This window comes from Accipiter gentilis, chromosome 34 (genome assembly GCF_929443795.1).
Source record: "Accipiter gentilis chromosome 34, bAccGen1.1, whole genome shotgun sequence".
Lineage (NCBI taxonomy): Eukaryota > Metazoa > Chordata > Aves > Accipitriformes > Accipitridae > Astur > Astur gentilis.
In genome coordinates, this window is record NC_064913.1 from 4,122,252 (window position 1) to 4,146,202 (window position 23,951).

Sequence of the window (23,951 nt, forward strand, 5' to 3'; positions counted from 1 at the left end):
TTCAAGGGTTGGCTGCTGCTGAGCAGTGCTGCCAGCCTGAAACCAAGAGAGAGGCAGGGTTGCTGCAGCCAAGGGGAAGAGCCGGCGCGGGTGCAGAGGAGAGGACGGCACAGCCGGGAGGTGGTTGTCCCCTCCTGCCATGGTCCTGGGGCAGCACCTGGGAAGAAGGACTTATTTTTCCCAGTTCTCTAAGACTTTCATGGGTAAACTTCAAATCTCTTTCCCTGGGAATTGGGGTATGAGCTCATCACACAAATGACCATGGGGGTTTTTTTACTAGTTAGGATTAAGGTGAAATTTAAAATTGCGATCTCACAGAGACCCTTGTGAATCACGAAAGGTTCGATTAGAAGCAGCAAAGCTCCATAGTGTGAATGTGACGTGGGCAGGACGGCAATGGGGCACAACTGGGACACCGTGAGGTGGATTCATCTCCAGCAGGAGGGGAACCAGGGCAGCGGATCAGAATTCTGCTCTCCAGGAGCTGCAGCACAGGCGTGTCAAGAACACACTTACGCGGTCGTAGTCTAAACCTCTTCAACACTTCCCTTATATTCGTACCAGTTAAAATAATGTACAAATGCATGAAAAGCATCTGCCTCGCTGTCTCAACCTGTAGAACTGATGTAATGAACAGACAAGTTTTTAATTTTACATCTACCTGGATGAAAAAGAGAATAGAATGATGAAAAGGAAGAGAAGTCTTTAATCTTATTTCCTCATTTCTGAGTTGGCACTGGGGAAAGAAAGAGAGAAACTGAATGATCTCTGTAATCCAACTGCAGAAAGTATCATCAAGATGGTAAATTTTAGTGACAGACAAGAGGGCGTTGAAAGGAACGAATCTTAACTACCAGGATGATAAATACCTTTTAAAATACACCTTTAAAAACGCAAGAAAAATAGACGGAGGGAATGTAAAAGAAAAGCTGTGGGTGTGGAAATATTTCTTTTAAAATTCATTTAATAAAAACATTCCCTGTAGCTTGCTTGTTACACTTAGTTCCACTTTCCATTCTATTTGCAAAACTCAAACTCGTCAGAAAGCTGAAGGGGAGAGAAGCATTTATAAATTAGTGTATGTCTCCAAATGATTAATGTAGCAGTCATGTTCTTTCTCATCAGTTCAAGACCACTTGCACATCTATAGAAATCGGGCATGAGGTGTGCTGAAGCATATTAAAATCACTTCTTCTTCTACTTTTGTACTGAATAATCATTGCTGCTCTTACTTTTGTACCACTTAAATGAGAAAGAAGGCAATTTAGCTACTATCACAGACAGCCTGAGGCAAATGTGTCATATAAGCTTCACTCAGAAAGATATTTTAAGATATTTATTTATTTTCTTTTAATACGGCTTAAAGACAGCATTTAGGAAAATGCACTGTTTTCTACATTTTTTGCCTGACTACCCTTGACTATTCTCTATCTATCCAAGATAGATAGTAAATTATCTATCTAAGAATCAAGGAGCTGGAGATGGAAAATTCCTGTTAGTTCATATAGCTTATCTCTTTCTAAAAGCAGGATCATTTCTTACAGAATAGATTATAACCTGGTTTTGAGATGTTGCACAAAAGTCGAGTCAACTTTTTTGCCTCTTTCAGTTCATCCTACCAGCCCGGATCTCAACTCCTCTGCAGTATTCCTCACTAGGGGAACACCACTGACTGCCTGGCAGCTTTCACCGGCTTCAGTGAGGTTACGTTCCCTTTGACGTATAAAGAGCGAGGAACGGTTTATTTCGCAAACAGTGGGGCTGGTACTATTGCCTGTAGCTCTTTGCTTTCACTCTTTGCTTCCAAAGTCCAGGTCTGCCCGAGGTGAAAGACAGTCAGCAGAAGTGGGATTTAATGAACCTACGTAGTTTACTTGACCTACATAACGGATGACTCCAACGAGCTCTCCTAAAGCCCGAGCAGAGGGGCAGCAACCGCGCAGAATCACGCAACACCCGAGGCTGGAGATGACCCGGTCTGATGCCCTGCTCAGGGCAGAGTCAGCGACGGCAGGCTGCTCAGCACCGTTTCCAGCCTGTGTTTGAGTATCTCCGAGGACGGAGCCTTTCACAGCCTCTCTGGGAAACCTCTTCAAGGTTAACCACCCTCAAAGAGAAAAATTTTCTGCTAATCATTCAACGAAACTTCCTGCGTTGCAGTTTGTGCCCGGAGACTCTTGTCTTGTCCCTGGGCACCACCGAAAAGAGCCTGGTGCCATCTTCTTTACTCCCTGCCCTCATCAGGCACATGTCCCTTGTCACAGGTCCCCAGCTCCATTTAGCAGCAGTCCCGTGTTTCCCCTCATCTTCCTTTTGCTGCCGATAAACCTGCAGAAGCCGTCCACGTCCCCCTCCATGTCCCTTGCCAGACTCAGCTCCAGAATTTTCAGCTCCAGTTTAACCAAACATAATTTACCTGGTGGGATAACAGGCTGGGAAGATTCTGAGTAAACATGAAATGACCAGTGTTCTTAAAACCCAGTATTTTTCCCAAAGAGAAATTAAAACCAGCAATGGTTTTAACTGCTGTGTATTCTAGGCAGGAGGCTTGGTTGAGCTTTAATTAAAATCGGGACTTTTGTCCTCATAGTGCTATCAGAAATAGATCTATATCATGTATTACCCAAGCTGAGGTCCATCAAAGATGCATAAAATAAGATAGAGTAGAAGATAAAATGGTAGAAGAGTGAAGGAGTGAATGTCCTATGAAGGGTTTTTTTCAGCTTTTCTCAAAAAAAAAAGGGGTGGGGAGGGGGCAAAAGAAAAATGCTTTCTGCAGTGAGGATATTTAAGGGTTGTGTCGCTACATTAAAAGGACTGCTAGTTCCAGAACAACTTCCTCTTTTAAGTGTAAAGAATGTTAATTAGAAATAGTTCCTAGTCAAGAAAGATATTTCTTTTTCCATTAATTTACTTCTGTTAATAATTCCTTTAAAAGCAGCAGTGAGATATCTCAGTTCTCTACAATTTTCCCTTTTACAGTAACTGCTATTTTTAGGAAGGATATTTTGGGGGAGATTTTTTTGCCTCAGTACCTTGAGAAAAAAAGCTAATTTCAACAAAATAAGCGGATAAATGTATGTACAGATAAAAGATGCATTATAGTACATACATACTCTCTCTCTGGCTGTATGTATATGTGCTATCTATGTATATATATCCTCATGGGATCTCCCAGTTCAAAACTAGAATTTCAGTTTCAATTCTGCTTGCAGTTTTATGTAACAGTGATTTTTCTTATTTTTGTGCCTGTTTATATTTTACCTGCTGGAGATGAATAGTTCGGATAATTTTGCTAGTAATCACCAAAGCCAAGTCAATGATTTACAGCTGTTTACACCAGCAGAAATTTTGGCCCTCACACTGCAAAATCTTTAATCAAATGGAAAGGCTGACCCTCAGCAATTCTTAGTTCTGATTACTTTTGTAGCCGTATCTGAACAGCGAGTGACAGAAGGGGATTTCTGGCAAACCTGTACAGACTGTGTTTGGATTTCTGCCTTTAGTGTCTCCATAATACTATGGCTGGGTGAGAATAATTTCAAATCAGTTCTAAGAGTAACTAATAAGATTAATTGAAACATTTTTTGACACAAAAGAGTCAAGCATAAAACTCACCTCATTAAAGATGTAGCTACAGAGCGATGTTAGGTAAAGTGAATGGATCTGAATAGAATTGCATGAATACTGCAAAGCAGTGTTTGTGAGCACACCAGTCACTTCAGTTTTCATGTTCTATTGTTATTCCCTTTTTCTGAACATTTAGATGGGTAGGGTTTTGTGTTTGCTTGAAGATTTCTGGGGTGTCTGACTTTGCTTGGAGTACCAAAAAAAATGCTAACAAGGATGACCATACATGCAAAGGATTATTCATTTTTGCTATTCATTAGTCTCCTGGCTGGGAAATGCCAATCATTGCAGCTGTCAGTAAGTGAGCCCATATAATGTGAGTCAGGGACTAATCAGGCATTATTAAAAAGGAGCAAATGAAATGAAGAACTGATAAGCTACCTATCGATAGCTTAAATACCTCTGTCCATCCCTGCTTTTCCCAGTTTTTCTCCTTTGTTTGGGCTCGTTTCCTTGCCTGTCTGTACAATCTTTACAAACAACAAAACATTAATATTACTTTGCAAATACGCCCAAATGGAAGAGATCTTTTTGCAGACAAATAATATTTGCAAGGTAATTTGACTGTCTTTTTCTTCTATATGGGGTTTTAACTTTTTATACAAGTCATGTATAAACCATAAGAATTAACTTAGGCATGGAGACTCATACACAAGCTAGTAAATGGTTATGAGAGAAACAGCCTATGGATAGGGAGCATGAAAAATTGAAAAAGGGAAGAGGAATTAAACTCTATTATTTCTCTTATTCCTTGGGAGCATGAGTTGCAGCTATGCTAATGGTTAGATCAGCAGCATTTAGAGGAGTAAAATGATAATGGATCCACATGGCTGCTATGATAACACTCAGCATACTGAATAATTACACAGACATTGGTAGCATGTTGAGCTTCCCAGTGAATGTAATTAATACGGTCAGCGCCTCATTTACTCACTGAAGCACACCGAAAACCTAAATTTGGAACAAGGGCTCCTGTTTCTGCAAGGTTCTACCGCGAAAGTAGTGGTGATTGCACAGTCACTCCAGAACAGAGGAGCAAAATGAGAGAAAAAGAATTACGCTGCAGAATCAGTGTTTAGGCAAAACACTTTCAAACCCCTTGTTCCATGAAGTGCGGGGCTTAATGCTTATAATCAAGGCTTATGCTTCCTTTTCACCTATGCAACAGCCACACTGATTTATCTTAGTAATAGTTTGCAGCAGCCCAGAGAAGTAGCAGCAGTATGTGAATCATTGCAATGTTTAACGTATGATAAAATACTCAAAGCCAGAGAGTAAATTTGGGTTCTTTTTTTTTTTTTTTTTTTCTGTATGTGATGTCAAATGTACGTTTCCTTCTGTGGGCGTTTTGTGCCAGGATCCGCCTACAGGTGAGGCCAAATTCAGTCCTGGCGATGAACGGAACTCATCTGAGGTCTTTCTTTGGACAAAGAACTCCACGACTCTGGATCTGGTGTCTTCCCCGATCTGGATTTTTCCTTTCCCATCCCTGGCAGCTCCCTGTCGGCACAGCCGGCTGTCTCCCCCCCCGGCACCAGCCTCTCCTGCAGTCCTGGAGCAGCTCTCCTCTCCTCTCTCAGGAACCTCCTGCCAACAGCCGTTCTTTATTAAACAGGCACCAGTTACAGTTAGATTAAATAAAACAGCCTTTATTTGATGCGAGGAATGGAAAATGGAGAGAAAATCAAAGTAACTAAATGCAAGCAAAATAAATCATAACCAACATCTGGACAGTTAGACTAAACCTCAAAATTGCAAGATATTGATTGAGCAGGACAAAAAATCTTATATCTCCTTGATGTTTACGTGGCTATTTTCAATAGTCATTTGAGTCTAGCAGCTCAAAAGTCCTTTCAACAGAGTTGAGTAAGGTGTTTCTTTTCCTCTGACGGTTATTTCTTCCTGCTTTTCAACCCTTTTTCAATACTCCTGGGCCAATATGTTTACTTTCTTGTCTGATAATGCTCACTTACAGCACCACAGACTTTAGACTGAAGCTGATATATTAAAATATATAATATTAATACATTAATTAATATTATAGTATATAAGAATATATTAATATGTTACTGTATATATAATACACTGTTAATATTTGAGTAAGGTTTATAACAGCGTCATGGTTCGTGCGCAGTTCGCAGCAGCAGGCAGGTAACCCACGGTGCAAGGTGACGCCTCCCCTCCCCAGGGCTCTAGTAGGTGCACGTGCTGCTTTTAATGTAGAACAGTGTCAGCACATCTCAGAACAAAGCACAGGGAAAACCTCCTGAGGACACCTCGAATTTTCTAACTCTTAAGCTATAGATATATTCTTGGGTAGAGTGACATGCCCTGTGCTACTCCAGTAGTATTAGACATTCTGGAGGTGAATAAACATGGATTCAATTCCTCTTCTGCCGATGTTCTTCTGCCTTGTCCCAGGGTGATGGTATCATCGTGAAGCCCGACCTGTGGAGCACACCAGAGTACGTGCAGAACTCAAAAAAATGATGTAGAAACCTTTTGTTCAAGGCTACATAGGAAAATGTACAGAGGAGATGATGGCAGCTCATGCTAAATGGTTTTTTAAGGTATATTTTTAAATGCTATCTTCCTATTTTGACTAAACAGCATCAAATTTTTGTTCATCAGTTACGTGTTTTGGGAATGAGAAGATTTAAGTAATAGGCACCAGGCACCATCTCCCAGTGAGAGGAAAGTGAAACTATTGTACACAAAATGAATGTATCAAAACTTCATTTATTAGCAACTAATTCAAGGAGAGCAGACCACAATCAACATCATATTTTTATATACCACTTATCTTCTATACGATTACCTCTTGATTATTTGGATCAGTTAATTCTGGTGTACCATTTGGTTGTAATAAGCTTCATAGCATTTTTTTAATTAAGAAAAATAATCATTTCTGGTCCTTAATTTTAAATGCTATCTCTCAATAAATATCTCATCTATCTTACTCAGAACTAATATGTCACACAATTTTGGATTCATAGAAATATCGATTATGAGTCTGCTACCATTTCCTAGTTGAATGTTTAGTTCAGAGAAATCAGAGTAAATATCAGCACTTACAGTGAAGTTTCTTTCAAAATCCTCCCCACAGCTTTTTAATTATTTTTTTTGTAATTTACAACAAAGTGATTGCTTCTTGCAGCAAACTCAGTTTAGCTTAAGTGGATCCGTTAGAGTTGTATTCCAATTCCTATTCTCACTAAATCTTTTTTATTTAGTTCTTTTTCCTGACCACAACTTCAGCGTCATTGCTGATATTCAATTCAAGATCAAGCAGATAATCTAATCTGGAATAATTTGGGCAGAATACCAGTTAGGTAAAAATAACGTATCAGGAGGCTGCTTTTCAAATATCTTAAATTTTATTCCTATATAACACTGGTGTTAAAGTTTGGACTGTGCCATCGATGAAATTTTTAACCTGTTGTTACAAGGACGGGGTAGTTTTCATAAGAGACGAGGAAAACTGGCATGTATGATAGGTGGCAATGATGGAGAAGTAGTTATGGAGGCAGGTTTAGGTTCACAGTTTTAGGGTTGAGTATCCACACAGTATTTTCAGAGGTCGCAATGCGCCTCGTTTCCACTTACGTTAGTGACAGAGAGCAGACACGTAACAGGAGCTGTATGCCAAAACACAGTTAACCTCTTAAACCCCCACCTAGGAAGGTACGAGGATATTTGGCGCATCTTCACGTCTACCATTGAGCTGCCGGGCTCCGGCGTCTCTCCACGTCCATCTGCTGCGTTGCCTTTTCCTCGGTGCCCCTCGCTCAGGCTGAGTCTCGCTGCCCCGTGCAGGGACGATGCCGTGAGCCCTCTCTCCTGCGAGGCGGTGAGATGTCCCCGGGCCTCACCACCTGGAAGGGGCTGGGGTACAGGGGTCCGCATCGTTCCTGGCTTCCCTCTAGATTGAAACTTGACCGCTGCCCAGCTAGAAATGCAAAGCGCCTAGCTCAGACTCCGTGTTGGTTTCTCATTAGAGGAAGAGCGGCTTCAAGCGTGACGGCGTTTACTTTTGTTTAGTGCCTGTTTGGGTTATTTAAAACGTGTGAATATTCTATTAACACGGTAGTTCCGAGTCATTAATGACTCAGTGTACTTAAAGGCTGGTGGCAAAGCTGAAGGTGATAATTCAAGGAGGTCATTAACAGACTGGAAAAAAACAGGCCAACACTGTGTGAAACACATTATCGTTCCCAATTTTTTACAAGATAAAGATTACATTTATAAAAATAGATCCTTGCAATATTTTTACTCCTCTCTTAATTTTTTTATATTTTGTTTGTTAATAGTAGAATTGACCAACTGAAAAGCTTTCTTAATAGCCAGTATATTGCATTCAGCTGCATGTGTCATGCACAAATAATCTTTATGTGTCTTCTTTTTTTTGTCCTCAGCAGGAAAACTAACTTTTCATCACGTATGGGATCCACCAATATGAAATATTTTTATAAAGAATAGAGAAAATTCTAGTCTTACAATGCTATAAATAAGCGGTAACTTCACTGAATTCGGTGGCTACGTTGGTGTAATATGTCAAAGAAAAGTATGACTTCAGGACGCTTGGTGTTCTGGCCAGAAATCCTGAGCTAGATCACTTCAGCAGTACCGATTTATAGCATCTGAGGCTCTGACCCTGTATTTAATCAGCCACATTACCACAAGGAATAAGTAAAAGCAAAATGTCAGCCAACAAGTATAAAGGTAACTAATTACGTCCAATTCGTGTAGTTCTCTGAAGAACTCTGAAAACAGAGGAAGTTTCAGTGTTACTTACTGCAGCAATACAGTGTAGAAATACCCCAGCTGCTAAATGAGTGAGCTGGAAATAAATTGCACTACAGTAGTGTATTTTGGCTGCATGGCCCGTGTGGAGCAGACAACTCTGACAACTAGTGTGGGCTTTGTTCTCTCCGACTCCTGCCATGGAAGCAAGGTCCACCAAGATTTGGAGATGAAGCAGTAGAAAGCTGATGCTCATGTTTCTTCTTCTGGTCTTACCCCACGTCATTAAAACATTACAGATAAGGAAGTTGAGAACGAAATGAGTTTTAAATAGCTTGGAAGTCAGAGGATATTTGGCCACATTCAGGCTTAGATGTTAACATAAGTGATTTTTAATGAACCATAAATGCTATTTTTAATTTGCATCTTTTAATTACACTCAGTGAATTTCCTCTATGGATTCATGATGGCGGGGGGTGGGGACAGGCAGAGGGCTATCTTTTATTGATTGAAGTGCCGTGTTTGTTCCTCATGCTGGGTAGAAGCCCATCAGAAACAGCCTGGCCAGAAAAGACAACTGTGATTGCTTCCTCTGCCTGCATGTGTAACACAGACTATCTTCTCATTACAGTTGAAATAGGAACATGCTTCAGTTCTGGTCTGACTTCATCTAGCTTTAACTTTCATCTAGGAGAGTTTGGTATTCCTTCGCCTGCTTCATCTAATGACCTTCATGATCAGATTTCTATTCACTTCATAGAATCACAGACTCACTAAAGAGATGCTTGTGAAGATCATCCAGTCCAAACCCCCTGCTCAAAGGAAGTTCAGCTACAGCAGGTTGCTCAGGACCATGTCCAGTTCGGTCTTGAGTACCTCTAAGAATGGAGATTATGCAACCTACTCCAGTGTTGACAACCCTTACAGTAAAATGAAGTGGTTTATTATGCTTAAATGGAATTTACCATATTTCAGTTTGTGCCTGTTGCCTCTTCTCTTGTTACTGGGCACCGAGAAGAGTCTGGCTCTGCCCTGTTTACAGCCCCCCGTCAGGTATTTACACACATCGACAAGATCCCCCTGAGCGTTCTCCTCTCCGCGCTGAACAGTCCCAGCTCTCTGAGCCTTTCCTCACAGGAGAGATGCTCCAGTCCCTTAATCATCTTAGCGGCTTTTTGCCGGACTCTCCCCATGTCCTTCCTGCAGCCAGGAGCCCAGAACGGGACACACAACTTCAGGTGTGGCCTCACCGGTGCTGAACAAAGGGAAGGATGACCTCCCTCAACTTGCTGGGAACTCTCTTCCCAACGGAGAAGGGACAACCCCGGAGGCTGTTGGCCACCTTTGCCATGAGGGTTTGTTGTCGGCTCATGGTCAACCTGTTGTCCACCAAGACACCCGGGTCCTTTTCTCAAAGCTGCTTTCCAGCTGGTCAGCCCCCAGCTTGTCCTGGTGCCTGGGGTTATTCCTTCCCAGTTGCAGGGCTTTGCATTTCCCATTGAGGAATTGGATTAGGTTCCTCTTGGTCCATTTCTCCAGCCCATTGGGGTCCCTCTAAATGGCAGCACAGCTCTCTGGAATTCTTTCCAATCAATCCAACTCAAAGTGATTTTGCCCGGTCACTATTTACTATGTATCCCCTCAGGCTTTGCTCTTTGGGAACTTTGGCAAAAGGATTCTATATGTTTGTTTACTTGTTTTGTGGATCACTGGTGAAAATACTGAGCCACACAGAGAAAGGTTTCAGGAAATAACGGAGAATAGAGAGTTTTAAGATGTATGATAAGTCATATGGACAGGTGTTTTATTTTTTGTCCTTTCTTTTCACACCCAATTTGGAAGAGAGGGCAGTTTGAACTTCTGGATGGGCAGGGATTCAAAAAGGAAAAAGAAATAATGGTAATATGATCGTTGCTCTTTCCCCCCCCCCCCCCCGTCAGTATAATCTACAACCTCCTGCCTTCCTGATCTTTGCGTCCACCTTAATCCCCAGCAGTGAAAGGTATAGATGCACCAGCATTGCATTGCTGTCATTGCATCTTCGAAGATCTGATTGTTCAGTTCTGGGAAACCGTGTAGCACGAACAAGTTGAAACTGCAGTTACTTTACTCTGGTACTTTTTTAAAATAGCTGGCATTGTCTCAGTTACTAGGTGATCTGGATATAACACTTAAATAATTTCATTTTTCTTCATAGCTTCTGTCAACTTCTTTCCTCATTAGCTCTAGCTATTTAATGCTGCATTTCCTTCCCTAAGGCAATTTTCCCTTTACTCTGGAGAGCATATGGGAATGGCAGAAAGGATTTACACACGGTACAGGACCGTTTGCGCTTTAAATGATGTGTTCTTTTTTTTTCCCAAAGTGTATTTGGTAGGGATGCCAAATTAAGTTCTTCTCACAACACTTAGAAAGTTTCCCTGCTAGAACACTATAGTCAGTGATTTTTCCTTATATTTAGGATCAAAGCACAGTATATAAAGTTCAGAAAGGGTACTCAAGGTCACTTCACTTGACAAGTGAGTTCTTGTATTTTGTTTGACTGTGCAGACTAGAACTCTAAAATGTACTGCTTAAAACAGATAAATAAATCCTGCTGAGGTTTCCCTAAAACCATACTTAATAAAACTTCCATTAAAACAGGGACATTGCCCAACAGAAAAACTTGTCTATACTTCTTTTATAAATATATGTGACCAGTATTCTATTTACTTCTAAAGTACATCATTTTACATGTGCATGTGTCTGTCTGCTTTTTTTATATGTGCATGTGTATTTGTACACATATATATACATACAAATATAACCTACTTGGCCTCTCAGACATCACATTTTAGTATTTGGAGTGTTTTTTGTTGATGTGGTTGACCATGGAATAGATGCTGGTCATTAATCCTGCTAGACCATGAGAGGCTTTGTATGTCCAAGAAGCTCTGGCTTGAACTTTTTACAATTGCTTTTGTTTTATGCAGCATGTCTTAACTTAAAATTCAGCTAGTTAATCTGTCATCTCTCTATGTTTCTTTACTATGCTTTACATCGCTGTCAGTGAAGATACTGGGTCATGACCTATTCAAGGCACCTGAAATCTAAGATCAAAGACTCATCTTTTCCATCTCCATGGGATGGTCCTAACCACTACTTATCCCTCATGTCCATCTGCCTTTCTCTCAGCAGCCCAGAGATTTTTGAGTTCCTTGCTGATACAATCAAGAATAGTGTTAAAAAGTTCTGCCCCAAATCTGGTTTACAGCTTGGGGATTAAGATACTCCTCAGAAAGATATGCAGCTTCTTTTTCTGGCTAAGGTGGAAGAATAATGTATTAAACAGGTTAGGATCTAGGAGGGGTAGGGCTAGTAGCATGTCTACTTCCAGCATTCACATTTTAAAGGAAGAGAGCAAGCTCTGCCCAGGTCATTATGAGGAAGAGCAGATTAGCCTGCTTACTGAAGAAGGTTGAAGCACACAAATGCAAAAGGGCTCTTCTTTCAGCCCGGAATAAGGTGACTTAAAGGCAGATTTTTTTACGTAGTCAGGTGTGTATTCTCTTGAATCACCAGCCACAGAGGTGAAATTTCTTGGATCCCTTTCTTGGATACTTAATCTTTTATTGAAGACCTGGAAGCTCAACAAATGCCTTAGTCTGCATTCCAGATTTCATCCTCAGTTTTTAAGAAAACTGGTCCTATCAAATGTTTAGATTATAGGAAATGTAACTAAAATGCTTACAGGTTTTAGCAAGAAAAACTTGTCATCTTTGACGTAATTTTTTTAAAGGGGAATGGTTATAATTTTGATCTAATATTATCATGTCATGGTTAATTTGAACCTAACACAATTACCTCTGTGCTTGTGAATAGAATCAGATGCTGTTTTCAACAATCTTTTGCAGTAAAACAATTAGATATAAGTCTTCTGGGTGAGAATGTAGGAATCAAATAGACGCATATACTAGCAATTCAATTACATATTAGAATATACTTTTGATTTTTAAATCAGAGAATAAAAAGACTGTATAAAACCAACACAAGGTAGTGTAAAATGCAGTGTTTTTTCTCATTTTTTTTCTGGATTTGACTTTATATTTTACCTCTCTATACACAATAAATCATTCTACTTATGATATTCATACCTTTGACATTAATGGGCAATACATTTGAAAGACAGACAATTCCCCCTCTGATTAATTCACTGGCCAGTTTACTGATTCAAAGGCAAACTTAGTACTTTCAAACAATTTCAGAATCTTCCTATTAAATAATTTGTCACAGTGGCTTCACCGATTCTAAATACAGCTTTTTTTATTTTTTCATATATACATACATATATATATATATATAGTTAACAGCTAGGCAGCTGGGCAATGTAACTTTTATAACATATCCTTGGAAATGCTGAGCATTCTGGATTCCAGAAGTTTCAGGGGCAGGGACATTTTGCATTGCACAGGGCTGGGCTCTGCACAGCCCAGATGACAGCAAAAATACAACTGGCAGATTTTCATAGAATCACAGAATCATTTAGGTTGGAAAAGACCTTCAAGATCATCGAGTCCAACCATCAACCGTGCCCACTAAACCATGTTATGGAGTACCCTGTGTACTTGCTTTTTGAATACCTCCAGGGATGGTGACTCAACCGCTTCCCTGGGCAGCCTCTTCCAATGTCCAAAATTTTGAGCCAGGGCAGTTGAAGCCAGCGAGTGAGGCGCTGACTCAGCTCTGCTGTCCGCTTCAGGGTGAGCAAAGCATCACCAAAGGGCGATTCAGAGGCACCACAAGCAGGATCCCTCCGTGGGAAGTAGCGAGAGTGGAAACTGCCTCTGGGGTGAGATGGGTTACGTGGTTAGGGATTTGGGTTTGACTCAGGAGGTAAGCCACATCTGCAGATCCTCTGCTACTGAATTTCAGGTGGCTGTAGGCACTGTGAAATCACCTCCTGATACGGTCCCCAGCTGAAGCCAGGCTGAGGGGTCTTGTCCCAGCTTTCTAGCACCCCTGCTCCCTGAAACTACCAGAAGTTTGTACCACACAAACTCTCGTACACGGCACTGCCCATCAAAGTTATTATTCTGTATTCACTACCGAGCAGTTTGATCCGCGTAAGTTACACAAGGCTGAACCCCGATGATGTGCGCAATGTGTTGCTTTAAAAACGCGGTATGTGGAGTGTTTAGCAGTGTAAACATATGGTACTGCAGTTATTGCCGTGCCATATGGGGATGTGTAGAGCTCTCTTCTCTGCTGAGCAGCTAGTGCCAGGAACACATCTGTATGGTCTCGTCGTCAGTGGGCACTGTCGGTTCTGTTTCTTTACACCTTTTTGAGCACTGCTAGCTTCTGTGCTTATTTTTCAGTTTAGATTGAATCTAAGAAGTTCACTGGAGATTTTCCAATTTCTAATTACTCGAGTTAATTGGAAGAATTTTAGATTTGTCTTAGGTGGCATTTTCTTAACATGGATAATAGCTTTGCTTTTTCCATCAAAGTTTAAAAAAAATCTAGCGCAAGAAACAAGCAAGTCTCTGAGCTGTGACTACCTCCTGTTTATAATTATCAACAAAATAGAGAAAATCGCAGATTCTCTATTTCCTGCAGCGTTACTAAAGGAACATCACAATCTTTTAAAGAACATAAAGATCACAGAAATTTAAAGAAAAATAAAAACAGATAAGGCACCAAAATTGGGTATCTCCATGACAGCTTTTCACTCAAAAATAATTTAAAAAATCTATGTTTTTGTGTTGTTGTGGTGAGATCTTTTCATAAATGAACAATGTTTACAATGTTTTCCCAAAACTATTCTAAAGTGGCTGCAGAGGTCTGTGATAACTTCTTTTGTAGTTTTCGTGTGATGAACAAAAAAGTGACAAAAATGACACCTCCTCTGCTTTTACTGATTTGCAAAACCCTTTATATTCTTATTTGGCTACATACCTACTGTACATTAAACATTCCTGATACATTTGTTGCTTTGCACATCTTTTCCTCCTTATAATTAAACTAATTGGACAATTAATCAATGTCACCTGTAGCCCTGAATGGCAACTGACATTAATGAAGGAGGTTGTTCACAGTCCAGGCTTGGCAGGGTAGGAAGGAAAGTCTATATTCTGCAGATGGACAGCCAATTAAAACTGTGGAGTTAGGGTGGCACAGATTGGAATAGAAATGAGGTTTGAGAAAAATATCAGTTCCTGGTTGTCTTTTGAAAGGTACAATGCCACCTGCAGCCTGGAAGTCACAAGAAAAAAAACCCTGCATATTTTGTTGCTTCACACACCATTGTAATTAAGATTGCTGAGTCCATCAACCCTTTCCTAAATTTTAGAAAAATAGTCTTTCCGGTCAAAATATTAACAGTAGAGTAAAGCTTAAGAGATGAAATGATTGTAGATCTGTGTTTCAACAGCTCCACTGCTGTGAGACGTTCTGGTTTTGGCAGTGAACGTTATCAAGCTGAAATAACTGCCATTCTAGTTAATAAACCCTAAGTAAATCATATACAGCATATAAAGGGCAAGCTGCAGGGACCAATTTACCTCTGTTGGTGAAAATTACATCTCCTATGCTGGTAGGGTGCCATTCCTTAGGAGCAGGGGGTGAAGAATTCATTGTCAGGGAATGGAAAACACCAACTGTTTTCATCTATTGCCTCAGTGAGGATTTACAGGGTGGCAGCAAAATATGAGAGTTGGGACATTCACCACACCCAGGCCTACTTGTTTTTCAATGCACTATTTCTTTTGTCTGTCTGTATTGTTCTTCTATACTCTTTTTAGTATTTATATGGCCCAGCTCAAATGCTTCAGGCATCCACACCTTCGTCCCTGCTTTAGAAACAAGTACCTGATCTCATCTTACTTACCTGTTATCCCTGTCATTTGTCCTCGACCTGTTCCTGGTGTGTGCAGTAACATTAAAAGAACTAAAAAGAGGGATTTTGTATCTATGAAGGGCTTCGAACAAACATCCCTTTCTATCCAAGGAAAGAGTTAATCCACTGTTTCTGCAGAGAATGGTCCATAGTCTTCGCCACCCACAGCTGCAGAGTCTGTGTAATCTGAAATCCTATTGCATTTGTGACATTTAATTTGCCATTTATACTAGATCATGCAGAAAGGGTCTGTGTAACCCACATTTGAGCCGAGGCCCTGAGTTTGTGAATTTTTTCTAGGATCTGAAGTATCCTTTAAGAGAAGTGTTCCTTCAGATCTGTGAAAAATGAAATACAAAAAAGAAAGGCAGAAGACCATGCAGCTAAAATAATATAATTTCCTTTGTTAGCCTGAAGTAAATTTAAATTAAGAAGGATTAGTAAAATACATAAAATTAGGCCAGAGAGTGAAAATGAAGTGGGCTATCCCAGTCCAACACTAAGCAGAGCTTCCCAGAGCTCTGGAAGATGGATTCTTTTTCTTCCTGGAAATCCTTGTTATAAATAGCACTGAGCCATTAGGCACAAAACGCATAATTACCTTATCCCGTATATTCATGGGTAATGAAGGGACTAGAGATCAAAAGTAGCTTCCTCTGCAGGTGAAAACTGACAGGTTCCTCCTGGCTTCAGAGCATTTTTGCTGGTTTACATTTCCTGACAGTCCAGCTACTACAATTTCCCGTCGGTGAGAGTTAAACAGAACCCAGGCAAAGCAAAGAATGTCTTTTAAGTTGCTGCTAAGTTACAGAGGGAGGGAAAAAAAAAAAAAAAAAAGTACAGAAATGAGAAGCTTAAAGAAGAGGGTGATGGGAATCGTATGTATATGTGTGATGAGGCTTAGCATTGCAGACCACGTCTGTACTGGGGGACCTGGGAGCATCTCCTGGCTTCTAGGGCCATGGTCTCAGGGTAGGAGCCCCCTGACTGCACCCAGGGGCAAACCTTGAATGTCTGCTTTTGCTTGCAGGCATGTTGGGGCAAGAAGGACAGCAGCCCCTGGGAGGTCCAGCAGGCAAGTTGGATTTGGCCAGCTGGGAAGGCAACAGCAAGTATCGCCTGGCAAATTTGGCATAAGCTCCTCACCAAAACACCGCTGTGTCCTGTGAGGGGGGTTTAATAGAATCCATGGTCAGGAGTCAGGCATCTCTGTATCTGTCCTGGTTTTGGCTGGGATAGAGTTAATTTTCTTCCTAGTAGCTGGTACAGTGCTATGTTTTGGGTTCAGTAGGAGAAGAATGTTGATAACACACTGATGTTTTCAGTTGTTGCTCAGTAGGGTTTATACCAAGTCAAGGGTTTTTCAGCTTCTCATGCCCAGCCAGCAAGACGGCTGGAGGGGCACAAGGAGTTGGGAGGGGACACAGCCAGGACAGCCGACCCCAACTGGCCAAAGGGGTATTCCATACCATGGGACGTCATGCCCAGTATATAAACTGGGGGGAGTTGGTCTGGGGGGATCGCTGCTTGGGAACTAACTGGGCATTGGTCAGTGGGTGGTGAGCAATTGCATTGTGCATCACTTGTTTTGTATATTCCAATCCTTTTATTATTATTATTATTTTTTATTATTATCATTATTATTAATAATTCCTTTCTGTTCTATTAAACTGTTCTTATCTCAACGCATGAGTTTTACTTTTTTTTCCCCCAATTCTCTCCCCCATCCCACTGGGGGGGGGGGGGGGGGGGCAGTGAGTGAGCAGCTGCGTGGAGCTTAGTTGCTGGCTGCGGTTAAACCACGACAGCATCCCTCCTGTACGTACCAGGAGCTGGGCCCTTCAGACTGGCACCAAAAATGTGACAAAAGCATTGACCTGGGAAATAAGTACTGAGGGGTTGAAGGAGACACTGTGAGGCTTAAGTTTTATAGCTCCCAGAGGTTTGCTTAAAATTCACAAATGTGAACTATTTACTGGAGGTAGGCAGGAATCTCACACAGAGGAGGAATGCTAGGAATGCAAAGGACTGGAGGAAAAGAAGCAGGAGAAGATTTGCACTCTCGTTCTGAGTAGGAGTTTCAATGCACATGTCTGACCTTGCCAGAGACTACACCAAGGATTCCTTTACAGGGCGTTTCAGAGAGGTGGGCAGAGTGCAGCTGAATCTATTTCTCCTTGATTCAGATACTTAAGTATTAAATGAGACAGCAAGTGGGTGGTGATACTGAGCATGGTGATTAGGGTACTGAACGCTCCCTGTGGGCAACCCTGCTGCAATATATATGTAAGCAACTGGTACGAACTGCAATGTTCTGGCAGCCTTTCTGTGGTGGTGGAAGAGTCTAACGGTTTTGAAGTTATAAATTGGGATTAGATGCCTAATGGAAGGTAGATGCCCAGGCTATTTTTTGGATCTAGTGTTTGGATACTACCTTTGACCTATGCCTTACGTACCTCTTTAAAAAACACATTAAGAAATATGAGCACTTGCACCTTTTATTTATGAAATGTAAGAAAAAATGAAGTCAACATAGGAAAAGGTGCATTAAAAAGAGAAAGACATGAGAGGCAAAGCAAAATGATACTCTCGCCATAAGTCAAGTTTCATCCAATCTTGTACTGTGCATCCCAAAGGACAGTTAATGTCTTTGGTCCAATTTTTTGCCTTGAGGGAATGCCAGAAAGCTATTTGTACTGGCATAAAGGAATCAAAAATCTTAATACAAATAGTTCACAGAGTCACTCCAAAGCATAAGTTTATTTCCACTGTACATGGGTTTTGATAAATTCTGAGCTTGGAGTTCAGATGCCCACTAAGCAAAACAAATTGCTTCTTAGGTCTGGAAAACATATTATAGCAGTTATTGTAAAATGGTTCATATCATATGCATTCTCAACAGTGCTCTGACTATTTGAGACTGAATTCTTTGTATAGCAGTTGCAGTACTATTCAGCTCCAGGAGTAGAAATGTAAATCTAGTGCCAGTCCTTGAATTTTAGCTCCTTTGCCAAAGGTGCCACATACTGTACTTTCAGCTTCACAACTAAACAGTCAAGGGGGAAAATCACATACTGAAATGTGAATAAATATAGAAAGTGACTGGTAGAAACCATTTTTTTTAGATTACAATTGAAGCATATATTTTCCTTGATTCACTTTATATTTATACTATAATAACTTCTACTGTTCTTGTTACTTTATAAACCTATCGTAAGAGCCAGAGTGCTACAGAAAGCTTACCAACCAAACTTAATCATTGACACCAGACCTCTGCCCAAGCATAGCCACATGAAAATTAATGGACTTCCCTCTTGAAGACAGATCTGCAGGATGACATTTAAATCCAGACCATGCTTAACAAACAAATAACTAGTAAGCATAGGAAGAAGGGTGTCAGAGAAGGGAACATACAGTCATACAGACAACAGCTACCTAGTTATAGTCAAAATTTTTAGGTCTGATAAATGTAAATACGGATCAATACTTTTAGAAATGAGTTATAGTATGCATGAGATTTCTTAGAGCATCTGAGCACTGACCTAGCCATCTGGCAGGGTTTGACTTAGCAAGTTTCTCCCTTCCCTTGTCTTCCAGAAATTTTGCATTGGGCCCCAGGTTTCTTGTATGGTTTGTGTTTGGTTTAGTCTCACACTGGATTACATTGTACCAAGACACAAACCGAAATAAGGGAAATGTATCGGTACGTGGCAGGAGTTTGGCATAGTCCATCTCACATCTTTGACTAACGTATGTGAGGAGATGAGTCAAGGTGGAAATAGGGAGGAAAAGAAGGGTGAGGAAATATTCTGCTAATTCAAGTAAGTTCTTTGTAATGGTTGAAAAGGATATTAATTCCATTTAAAGCTAAATTAAACATTGCAGAACATCTGAAAATTTAGTCATTTTATTATAGACCCATTTTACAGGTCTTCATAAATAAAGTGCACCAGTTCAGCTGTCTCAGGAGCACCCAGTATAAATTTTCATCTTGAAAGCCCATCATTTGTTTGTAAATGTTTAGTTTTGTCTTAGCCAGTTTTGGTCCTTGACAGTACTTTACAGCTTGATTTCCTTAACAGTATCTTTTGAGAAAATTTGTCAAAAGATTTTAGAACATCCTACTAAAACATATTAACTGTTTCTCCTTCATCCTCTCTGCTGTAGTCACACTCTCAAATTCTAAAAGAACAGTGAAGCACAAGCCTTTCTTCTTCCTCATGGAAGTCACTGTAGTTGTATGTTTAATTTTTACTCCTTGAGGCATTTCTTAAGTGTATTTTTTTCTTGTCATTTCACACAGTTTTCACTCTGGAACTGAAGCTAGGTTATGGGAATAGCAAATGACAAACATAACTCTTGTAGCTATAGTAAAGCTGGGCAAAACGTTTGCTGAATTCCAGACATTGTATAGAGCAGTTGACTCTGAGACATTATATATTCTTGCCAGCAGCTCATCTATTTCATTCTGAAATTTCTTCAGAACTCTTAATTTAAGATTTTCCAGTCCTAGTGACTAGTCAGCATTTAATTTTCCAATTTGTTCCAGCACCTCCCTGTTTGATACTCAGTTTCAGACAGTTCTTTTTATTTTGTGAAAATACAGGACTGCCATTGCCACAGACTTGTATGTGCAGTGGCAAAAAACCTAAAGAACTAAAGGGGGAGCAGTGAGGACAGGGGTTTTTTCTCCTGTTGTTTCATTGGGTAGCTGGTTTGATTTTATTTTGCACAGTGAACACTAGTTTTTAGGTCTGTGCTTAGAAAACCACAACTTTCTAAATCCCCTTTTTTCAAGATTAAATTAGCTTTTTTTTTTGCCTAATTTCAAACCATTTTGTATGTATGGGCAAACAGAAAATTTTTAGGGAGTTAGCTTATGAAAAGCAGCAGCTGGTACCAGAAGCAACTTCCATCAGTTTTTTCATCCAATAGACATAGTTTGGCATAAATAATAGAGATACGTACTTTTAGAGAGGATTGTTAACTCCTTCAAAAAGTGTCCCCACACTGCTCCAGTTAGTTATGTTCAGTTAACACTTTGCTTTCTGGGTCTTCATTTATCCTTTATTTAATATGGTTAAAATATTACAAAGTTATACCAGGCCCAAATGACGAGATATGTAGAAGTATCAATTCTTGGAAACAGATTGCAGCATTTAATCAGTGTTGATACTAATGCTAGCTATGTCTGTGATTTGTTAAGGGTTTTCTAGTTGAATGTATTTTCATTATCATAATTCGATGCACAAGAGTTAGAGCCCAGATAATTACAAGTGAAGAGCAGGGGATAAAATATAAAAACTGACATTTCCTCTGACAAGCAAATATTAGCTAAAAATAAAGCAGAGATTTTCTTCTGAAATTTAATTCTGTTACAAAAGGAAAAGCAAACCTAATGAACCAGGTCACCCTCACTATCTTTACTTACGGCTCTTTGAATGTATAGATTTTATAGCTAAGGTCAGAAAACATTCCACTCTAAATCTACTTTATATTAAACTAGCAGCCTGGTCTGGATTGTGGTGTTATGAATGAATCATTTCAAGAGGATAGTTTAGAATAAAAAGGAAATTAAAAAGGAAGAAAGAGTTACCTTCTTTACCCCTTCGGTGATACCATTGAATATATTTTTTTCCTTCTCTGTCTGAGATGGTCAGGTTCTGCATTGACAGGCATCAAAGACACCATATACAAAAGGAGGAGATATCAGTGAGGTGTTTAGCCTAGAAAACTCAATTTATCATAATTCTCAGACTATTTTTTTGATCAAAGAAGTTACAGAAACCAATCTGCAATGACCCTTACAGGGTCCTAGACGACCCCTTTCAAACCCTCTGTGGTTTGAAGCGTGACTACAACTGTGGGACAACAACGGTGTCCTCGTTAATGAAATCCGCCAAACATTGGGCAGCCATCCAGCAGTGCATACTGATTTATGTCTATAGCAAACTATCCTGCTAATCACATCATGTTATTATTAGCCCAATTGTGCTCCTATGAGTAAATGAAAACCACCCTTTTCTTCTTTCTTTTTTTCTGAGTGGGTTCAAGCAGCCTGAAAAACTTCCTAATGCAAGGTCATGTTTTCATTACTTTAATTCAGTGTTTATATTAGGTGCCTAGAGAATACTAAGGGACTTTTTAGACTGCAGTCTCATCAGTTTCCTTATCTTCCCACCCCCTGAACTCACTAAATCTTTCTTTGAAATAACCTGTTTGCAGTGTAGACAGGGGAGGAGTACAGACACAAAAAAGGAGAAGTATAAAGGGAAATATATGGAGGATTAACTGCAATCGGTTTTTTGCCCTAATAAGGAAACATATATTCATTCATTGTCAAGAAAATTTGCAATCACATTGTTTTTGGAAATAAAGCTGCTTCTGGGATCTCTGTTGAAGGTAATAATTGGATGTACATTTTCCCATTTGAATCTGGTCAAAAAGCAACCTGTGGTTTGTCTGTCTTGTAAGGCAGAAACCTTACCTTAATGTCTGTACTGGGAATACTGCAATACAAGAGTTAAATTGTCACTTTGGGATAGACCTTAACCCTGTAAACAATACAGAACAAATAAAACTGTTGCTTTTCTTGTGTCACTTCTCATTTTGGGAGCAATTGAAAGTAAATACTTAACACTCTAAAAAGCCCTATTAAACTTTTTTCTTTTTTTTTTTTTTTTTTTTTTTTAAAGTAGTAATTACACAGCTAGAATCTTGCTGTCTAAGGAGATGGCCAGAGGAGAGGATGTCTACATCAGCAGGTAGGGCATGGTGGTGCTACAGAATCTGCATGGTAAAACGGTTACTGGCTGAGGACCGGATACTCACACAGAACCGGTTTCAGTTGTTAGCCTCAGTCTAGCTTTAGTTTAACCTCACGGCCTGAATGCCCATCGGCAGCTGGACTATATTCCATATGCCATGGAAGAGCATCTTTCTGGCTTAGTTCTGGTCAAAAGGAGTCTATTCTGTGGGCTCTGCACCCGTCCGTGATGTGAGCCCAAGGGCTGATAGTGGCACTGACTGATCCACTCCCGTGAGCGGTCTTGACCCAAATGAAGAACGTAAAGCAGAACATGTAGCGACAGCTCTGTAACACACAGTATGCACAATGGGAACCAACACCTTAAGCAGGAGAAGGTCATAATTTATTTCCAGTTCTTCCAGAGTTTGTGTGAAAAAGGGATTTGCGCTAAAAAGATCCATTGGCACTGCCTGGTGAAGGGTCTTCACACGTCATGCCCCATACGTACCGAAGCTGGAAAAGTTACAAACGTTTCAGGATTAGTCAATGTGAAGGGAACTTGTGGTAAGAGCCACGGTCCTCAACTTTCCCCATTGAGAAGCAGAAGAGAGCTATGGCTTTGGGAAATCTGCAGCTTTGAACAAATAGCTTACTATAGTTTCATATGTCTTTCAGATGTTTAGTCTTCAGAGAAAATGTTGGGGTTTGTTATTTTGTGGTATTGAGTAAAATGCAATATCAGCATAAAATGTATTATTTTTTTCTCAGGGAAATTCCCACGATTTTCATGTCCCAGCTTAATATCTCAGAGCCACTTAGCTAGAAAATTAAACTGAAAAAGGATTAGAAAAGATTAGTCAGATGTATATATACAGAACTGGTATCAATACTAAGCTTTTCTTTTTGTCATGTGCCATGACTAGATGATGAAAACCGCAATTTTTTCATAGTGTTGTCCCTGCATGCTAAGGAAAACTGCAATCAATATTTTCCTATCTGTCATTATAAGAAAACAAATCATTCAAAGAATGTAATTAGCCTGTAATTATCAGGTGATAATGAATACCACTTCCAATATCTTGCCTCCTTTGAAAGTTACAGTTATGCTGTGAGAGCAAATGAGTCAAGAAACAGCTTTCAGTGCTGTGCTGTCAAAATAGGTGACTGGGATTCTAAATAGTTTATGAAGTAGTTGTTGACAGCTAAAAATAATCTCTGTGCAATGTTGAATTATCAATTCATCAAAATGTCTCCATAAGCAGGGGAATGAAGAATATTAGTGATTAATTAATTACAAATCCAATAAGCAGAGGAGATGAAGGGAGCAGTTATACAGATTAATAAGGAATGAAAATACAGGTTTAGGTAATGAGAGTATATGCTGGATCTTGGAAATGAGAAAATTCAAGGAAGGCTCTACCTTTTTGAAATCAGTCAGTCTTTTGCATATACAGCAGGTATTTATGCACAGTAAATTATGGCCAGGGGAAGTAACTGAGGCCAGGAATTAATAGGATTTCAACGCAATTTGACAGGTTTGTCGATATGAAGAATATCCCATTATCCTTGTTAATGCTAACTAAAATTATGCGGACGTGTTATTAAACCTCGTGCTTGAAGCTTGAAGCCCACCTTTAATTATTTTTGATCAGGAGGAGACTTGTATAGCAGCAAATTAACCTTAAATTTGCCTACTTAGAGGTCTTTGAACTTTTCTTTGCAACATCTTCTTGCAGGGCCCCTTTAAACCCTGGGTGAGAGGGATCTGAATTCTGATCCAGAGGGTGATTCTGATGTTCCTGTTTCTTTCTACTGGTTCCTCGTTATGGGTCTAGGATGAAGCCCTTGAGAAACCCTGTATGTGAGGATGGATTTTTAAAATTAGTATTAGATAAAATATGCCCTGGTGCTCTCATAAAGACGGAGCACCTTAATTACCTGGTACATGACTGG